This window comes from Ahaetulla prasina, chromosome 2 (assembly GCF_028640845.1).
Source record: "Ahaetulla prasina isolate Xishuangbanna chromosome 2, ASM2864084v1, whole genome shotgun sequence".
NCBI classification, from domain to species: domain Eukaryota; kingdom Metazoa; phylum Chordata; class Lepidosauria; order Squamata; family Colubridae; genus Ahaetulla; species Ahaetulla prasina.
Window position 1 is genome coordinate 474,255 of NC_080540.1, and position 8,346 is coordinate 482,600.

Here is an 8,346-nt window from a genome sequence, read left to right on the forward strand (position 1 = left end):
GGAAAGAAAAAAGAAAAGATGGAAAAGGAAGTGAAAGAGAAAACAGCAAGAAAGAATGAAGGGAAGGGAGGGAAGGAGGGAAACTAAGTAAGGGAAAAAGTTAGAGAAAAAAGAAAAATGGAAAACGAGAGAAGGAAAGGGTGAAAGAAAAGGAAGAACAAGGAAAAAGGAAGGAAGGAGATGGGAATAAAAAGGAAGGGAAGGAATGAGGGAATGAGAAGATAAGGAAAGGAAGGAGATGGGAATGAAAGGGAGGGAGTGAGAGAAAGAGATGATAAGGGAGATGATAAGGGAAGGAAGGAAGGAAGGAGATGGAATAAAGAGGAGGAAGAGAGTGAGGAAACAAGATAAGGGATTGAAGGAAGGAAGGAGATGGGAAGATAAGGGAAGGAAGGATGGAAGGAAGGAGCAGGAGAAAATGAAACACTGCAAGGGAGGCAGGAGTCTCCCATTTCCCTGCCTACAAGTTTCCCCCGGTGCCCCTGCGGAGCTCTGTGGACTACTTGCCCCAGCACTTTATTATTTATTTGTTTGTTTGTTTGTTTATATTTCTATACTTGCCCTTCTCCCAAAGGACTCAGGGCGGTTTACAGCCATATTAAAACAATTTTTACAAACACTAAAATAATTTAAAATGAAATATTTAAATTTAGGCTGACTCCTTAAAACCCAATTTAAAATTCCCAATTAAAACTATCAGGCCAGTCCTGCACGATGAAACAGCCATGTTTTCAGCTCGCGTCGGAAAGTCCAGAGATCAGGGAGTTGGCGAATACCTGGTGGTAATTCATTCCAGAGGGTTGGGGCCCCCACAGAGAAGGCCCTCCCCCTGGGGTTCGCCAGCTGACATTGTCTAGCCGACGGCACCCCGAGGAGGCCCATTCTATGGGAGCGCACTGGTCGCTGGGAGGCCGTCGGTCGCAGTAGGCGGTCCCATAAATAGCTAGGTTCCATGCCAGGAAGCGCTTTAAAGGTGGTAACCAGTACCTTGAATTGCACCCAGAAGATCACCGGAAGCCAGTGCAGCCTATGCAGGAGTGGTGTTATATGGGAGCCTCGATTTGCTCCCTCTATCACCCGCGTGGCCGCATTCTGGACCAACTGAAGCCTCCGGGTGCTCTTCAAGGGAGCCCCATGTAGAGAGTGTTACAGTAGTCCAGATGGGAGGTGACAAGGGCATGGGTGACCGTGCATAGGGCATCCCGGTCTAAGAAGGGACGCAACTGGCGAATCAGGCGAACCTGATAGAAAGCTCCTCTGGCGACGGCCATCGTTTGTTCTTCCAACGACAGCTGTACATCCAGAAGAACGTCCAGATTGCGGACCTTTGCCGTGGGGGCCAATGACTCGCCTCCCACAGTCAGCGATGAAGTCAGCTGATTATACCGGGATGCCGCCATCTACAGCCACTCGGTCTTGGAAGGGTTGAGCCGGAGCCTGTTTCTCCCCATCCAGACCCGCACGGCCTCCAGACACCGGGAGATCACTTCGATGGCTTCGTTGGGGTAGTTTGGGGTGGAAATGTACAGCTGCGTATCATCAGCATACAGATGACACTGCACCCCAAAATCATGTATGATGTCGCCCAGTGGCTTCATATAGATGTTGAACAAGAGGGGTGAGAGGATCAACCCCTGTAGCACCCCACATAGGAGGTGCCTCGCAGTTGACCTCTGCCCCCCCGCCAACACCGTCTGCGATCGGCCCGAGAGGAAGGAGGAGAACCACCGAAAAACGGTGCCTCCCACCCCTAACCCCTCTAGCCACCGCAGCAGGATACCATGGTCGATGGTATCAAAAGCCACCGAGAGATGCAATAGGACCAGGGCAGAGGAACAACCCCTGGCCCGGGCCCTCCAGAGATCATCCACCAACGCGACCAAAGCCGTCTCTGTGCTGTACCCAGGTCAGAAACTGGACTGGAACTCATCCAGATAGATGGTTCCATCCAGGTAGAGAGGGAGCTGGTATGCAACCACACTCTCAACAACCTTCGCCACAAAGCGAAGGTTGGAGACCGGATGGTAGTTCGCTAAAACAGCCGGGTCAGGGAAGGCTTCTTGAGGAGGGGTCTCACCACCGCCTCTTTCAAGGCAGTCAGAAAGACACCCTCTTTCAAAGAAGTGTTAATAATTCCCTAAAGCTAGCATCGTGTAACCTCCTGTGTGGCCAGTACCAACCAGGAGGGACAGGGGTCCAGTAAACATGTGGTTGTTCTCAACCTCCTCATTATCCTGTCCATGTCCTCGGGAGCCACAGGATCAAACTCCTCCCAGCTGACAACCTCAAGACCTGCCCCCGTCCACCCGTCTGAATCTACCCAGTCTGTGTCCAAGCCCCTCCCGAATCTGAGCGATTTTATCGTGCAGATGCTGTTCAAAATCCTCAGCACGACCTTGCAAGGGGTCCTCCTTAGCCCCCTGAGAGAGAAGGGAGCGGGTCACCCTAAACAAGGCGGCTGGGCGATAATCTGCTGATGCAATGAGAGCGGCGAAATATTCCTGTTTCGCCGCCCTTATCGCCACTAGATAGGTCTGAATATGAGACCTTACTAGTGTTCGATCTGAGTCGGAACGGCTGGCTCTCCAGCCACTCTCCAGGCGTCTTTTCCGGTGCTTCATCTCTCTCAGCTCCTCGGAAAACCGAGGAGCTGGTCGAGGACAGCGCCGGGTCAGAGGCCGCAAAGTTTCCTATTTTTAGCATGCCACCTCTCGGGATTCCAAAACCTGTCAAGGTGGGCCCTCGATAATGTGGAGGGCCAAACCTGCGAGAGGGGGGAATCTCGCAGGCCAAGAAGGTCAGCCACTGAAAAAGTCTGCGTGATGAAACCCAGCGGATAGTCTCATCCTAGCCGGTCGAGATGGAACCGCCAGCTCTCCGGGTGGGAATAAGTCGATAGAAATCAGTCTCAAGCGCAGAGTCACTGCGTTATCCAGCCACTCACCACCACCAACCCCCCAACATCCCAACATCCCCACCGTAGCCTCGAAAATTGCGGCCACTAATTCGGTCGCCGATGGAAAGCAGTCTGAGGCTCGGTGGGGTTCTATGGGCAATCCATGGGTGGTCTGGGGGAGAGTCCTCAAAATTCCATGGACTCCATGGGCTCCACCTGGGGGATCTCTGTAGCACAGATCTTCGTTCCACCATCGTCACCGTCGTCATCGCTGGGGGTCCGCAGCGATCAGGACCACACCCCTGCCGGGGCACCAGGATCAGCGCCCTAATACCGTCGCCGTCACCACCGCCGCCACTTCTCCCCACCAACTCAACCGCCAATGTCAATGCCATCGTGCTCGCCCTTCACGACCTGGCTGGCTCTCTAAAAAGGGGGGGCACCCCCGTCGGCGTCGTTAGCACCCCCGTCCGCACAGAGCAACCCCAGGGGCTGCCGCAGCACCATCACAGCAGGAAACACACGCTGCTACAGCTGCTACAGCCGCTACCGCCATTCCTTGTCGCACTCCGCCGACGCCCAATGCCGTTGCCGCCGACGCCGGCGCCGCCCACCTGATCACCGGACCAGGCCTGGCCAGGCCGCTGGAGAGAGTCGCTCCGGCCGGCCTCGTCTGAGGCCATCCGAAGCCCTCCGCACACACCCCAGCTGGGGAAATGCTCCATCACCTGGGCGAGGGACCCAAGATCTCCAAAGGGTCCTCCCTGGCTCAGGCCGGCCCGAAAAGGCTCACCGCCGCATTCCCCAAATCAGCGGTGCGGCGCCATCTTGGACATGCACAGTAAGAATCCAGCATCACGGAGACGACTTCCGGTATCCGGTGGCAACGGACGTCTGGAAGGCTTCTCCTGCCTCCAGTGTCCGAATCCGGCCGCCGCCGAGGCCCTTAGGGGCCAGGTGTTCCGAAAAGGACACCTGCCGCACGGACGGCTCGCCAGGGGTCTCCCAGCCGATATACAGGACTGGGGGGACCGATGCTGGCGCGTCCTAGGCTCGGCGGGGTTCGGAGGCCACAGGCCGCGGCCATTATTTTGGTCGTCGCCTGGGCCGCTGTGCTCGGTGACACCGGGGCTTTGGATTTATAATTGCAGCAGCCTGGTGGTGAACAGGGAACGGAGAAGAATTGAGGAATGAAGAAGGAAGGGATATCGGCAATGTGAGTGGAGTACTCCGAGTGCGGGGGGGTTTTTTCTCCCCTGCGACTGGAAGGAGTACGAATCACTTTGGAGAGAGGAGAACTTAAAATAACAAGATTACCGGTTTTGTGGAGCTCTGGAGAAAGAGGTGATGGAGAAATTTAGGAGGGAGGGTTTGAGGCCCCCCCTCCCTCTGGGGAACAATGGTGGCGTCCAGCTTCCGCCTTCACTATGAGAATCTTGATGACATCACTTCCCTTCGGCTTCCTGGTTGACTAACTGTACTCTGGACTCGTTGCTCCTGTGAGTGCCCCCTGGTGGATCCGGAGGAAATTATAAGGATACTGTGCTTGCCTGAGGATTTAAAAAATTTTTTTTTTAAATGGCAAAAGGTCAGAGACCAACTGCTGGAGAAATGGAGAGAATTCTGGAAAAGTTATCTAATATGGACAAGAAACTGGATGAAATAAGAGCAGAAATTGTGACTATCCAAAAGGATTTAAAGGATACTCAACAAGTCTCAGCAGAAAATAAGCAGAAAGTGGAAGGTCTGGAGGGTGAGATGCGGGCAGTGCAGAAAAGAGGGGAGACGACAAGCAATGCTGTGCTTGGACTACAGATGGATAAAATGTCTTATTTTCTTAGGTTTCAAAATTTGGAAGAAGTGGACCAAGAAGATTTGAGAGATGTTGTGACTAAACTGTTGGGAGAATTTCTTGGGAGAGGTGTTGATTTTATGAATTGGGATGTGGATCGAGTTTATAGAGTTAATTCACAATATGCACGCACGCATGCAGTTCCTAGAGAGGTTCATGTCAAATTTGTGAAAAGAGAGACGAGAGATGAAATTCTTAGAAAACATAGGAGTGGGGCACTGACTTATAGGGGCAGGGAGATAGCCATTCTGAGGCAGATTCCCAGACAGGTACGTGAAATGAGAAAGAAATATTATTTTTTATCAAGCAAATTGTACCAGAAGGGAGTGGGCTTCAGATGGCTGATGCCAGAGGGATTGATGATTTTCCGGGAGGGAATTACGAAAAAAATTAGTACAATTGCGGAGGCTGCGGCCTACGTGGAGGAACACAAAGCCCTCCTGGATTTAGATGACCCAGGAATTGAAGAAGGGGAGGTTATAGACCATGGGGCGGAGGCGGCTGCCGCTGTTGCGGCCCTGGAGTTGGGTCAGGCTGAACCCAGAGTTCTGAGATCCAAAACTAGGAAGTGACAAAGATATTTGGTATTGTGTTGGTTTTCCTTATTCTCTTTCGTATGATATTCTGATTATTCTTGACCCTTCCTTATTGTGTAAGATTGAAACTTAGCTACTCAGATCACCTGCTTGCCATATGGCTGTTGTATGTGTTTAAAATTTTGAGTAAAATTCTTATCATGTATAAGAAAAATGAAAATTTACCATACCTGATATGTATTTGCATAAATTTTTTTTGACCAATAAAAACTTTTTTTATAATAAAAAAAAGAATCCAGCATCACCCAGGAGGCGCCCTCCTTCCCACTGGAGACCCTGCAGTGTCTAGCGGCCGTCTCTCTCCCAGGTGCTCCACCCCCTGGCTTGCAGGGAGTGGGCCAGGGATGCAGAAGGGGTGCACCTTACAGCTGGGCAGGAGGAGCAGCAGCTGGTGCTGTGGAGGGAGGGAGCTCCAGGGTCCCAGCTCTGCAGCGAGGGGGGGTGGGGACACATGCAATGGCAGCTGCCCCTAATTGCAGCTCCGAGGGGGAAGCGGCAGGACCCCAGACCCTTTTCCTACTCACCCAACCTTCTCCACAGGGGGAGCGGGGACTGAAGAAGGAAACTGGGAGCCTAATTTGTCTCTCTTCCTCCAAGACTCTCTAGATTCAGGCACCACTGAAAGCCCTCTTTCCTCTCACCCTGGGGGCTTAGCCAGCTGCACCATGGAGCAGATGGAAAAGTCCCTAAATAATCCATGTGTCATGTCCCATTCCCCCTCCAATGGCCAGGTCTGGGAAGTCGGTATCAAGCGTGGCCACGAAGCCTCTGCAGCTTTGCGAAATTCCTGTCAGAGTTCTCAGGGCAAGCAGGAATCCCAGGTGTGACTTCCGCAAACCAGATGAGACTTTGCTTGACTCAAGGAATGCCAAAAAGCAGATCCTTTATATAGGCCACGGGGTGTGGCTCCATGACTCAGCACTTATCCAGGCCTGTCCCTCCCTTCCTTTTATTTATTTATTTATTTTATTTATTTATTAATCATATTTGTATACCGCCCTATTTCCCGAGGGACTCAGGGCGGTTCACAGGCAAATAAAAACATATAAATACAAATTAAGATCACAATTAAAAAACTTATTCTAAAGCCACATGAATTAAAAATGATATAAATACTAAAACCAATTAAAATCAATATAAATTTAAAATCTAGTCCAGTCCTGCGCAAATGAATAAATGTGTTTTAAGCTCACGACGGAAGGTTCGGAGGTCCGGAAGTTGACAAAGTCCTGGGGGGAGTTCGTTCCAGAGGGTGGGAGCCCCCACAGAGAAGGCCCTTCCTCTGGGTGTCGCCAGACGAAACTGCCTAGCTGACGGCACCCTGAGGAGTCCCTCTCTGTGAGAGCGCACGGGTCGGTGAGAGGTATTCGGTAGCAGCAGGCGGTAAGTAACCCGGCCCTATACCATGGAGCGCTTTAAAGGTGGTTACCAAAACCTTGAAGCGCACCCGGAAGGCCACAGGTAGCCAGTGCAGTCTGCGCAGGATAGGTGTAGGTAATCCAGGCGAGACGTCACGAGGGCGTGAGTGACCGTGCATAGGGCATCCCGGTCTAGAAAGGGGCGCAACTGGCGCACCAGGCGAACCTGGTAAAAAGCTCTCCTGGAGACGGCCGTCAAATGATCTTCAAAAGACAGCCGTTCATCCAGGAGGACGCCCAAGTTGCGCACCCTCTCCATCGGGGCCAATGACTCGCCTCCAACAGTCAGCCGTGGACTCAGCTGACTGTACCGGGATGCCGGCATCCACAGCCACTCTGTCTTGGAGGGATTGAGCTTGAGCCTGTTTCTCCCCATCCAGACCCGTACAGCTTCCAGACATCGGGACAGCACTTCGATAGCTTCGTTGGGGTGGCCCGGTGTGGAAAAGTACAGCTGGGTGTCATCTGCGTACAGCTGGTACCTCACACCAAAGCCACTGATGATCTCACCCAGCGGCTTCATATAGATGTTGAACAGAAGGGGCGAGAGAATCGACCCCTGCGGCACCCCACAAGTGAGGCGCCTCGGAGCCAACCTCTGCCCCCCTGTCAACACCGTCTGCGACCGATCGGAGAGATAGGAGGAGAACCACCGATGAACGGTGCCTCCCACTCCCAATCCCTCCAACCGGCGCAGCAGGATACCATGGTCGATGGTATCAAAAGCCGCTGAGAGGTCTAATAGGACCAGGGCAGAGGAACAACCCCTATCCCTGGCCCTCCAGAGATCATCCACCAACGCGACCAAAGCCGTCTCAGTGCTGTAACCGGGCCGGAAACCGGACTGGAATGGGTCTAGATAGTTTTGCTGACGTCGCCTCTCCATTCTCCGAAAGCGGGGATCCATCCACTATGACTTTCCGTCCTCCTGATCTGCTGCCAGCAATTCTAGCACGTGGCTGACTTTGTGCTCACACGCTGCAGGAGGGAGGTTTGTTTGCTCATTCCTGACATTCTGTCCGGGCATGGTGCCAGGGCTGGGGGCTGGAGGCATGCCAGGCCGTTCCTTTTCATTATCAGACTCTGACTCAGACAACAGGAGATGGGAGGGGCCCGGCTGAGGAGAGGAGGGCGGGCGAGGCACACCACCATGAGGGTCCCAACCAAGATCCAACTGATAGGCCAGCCCAAAGCTCCAATCAAAGCTGCCCTGTCAGAAGTGCCCAAACTCCTCGTCAAAAGTTCAACACTTAGATGCTTCAAGAATGGTGGGATATTTCAAAGGGGCTACCCCAACTTTAAATCAGTAGCGGCACTGATACCATTGGCGGCAACGGTAGATGGTGCCGGCCATTTTGGAGGGGCGCGGAGCGGCGCTCGTTAGGAATGGCCGGGCTGGATCGTGGTTTGCTGCTGCCGGCCGCACATGTCAACGGCGGCTGGATGTTCTGCCGCTCTATCCTTCAGTGGCATGGCTCAGCAGCATGGTTTCTACGATTCCACCCACCTATTGGTGGAGGGCGGCGTCCATTCCGGTGGGGTATGGAATGGTATGGATTGTCGCCTGGTACCATTGGTAACATC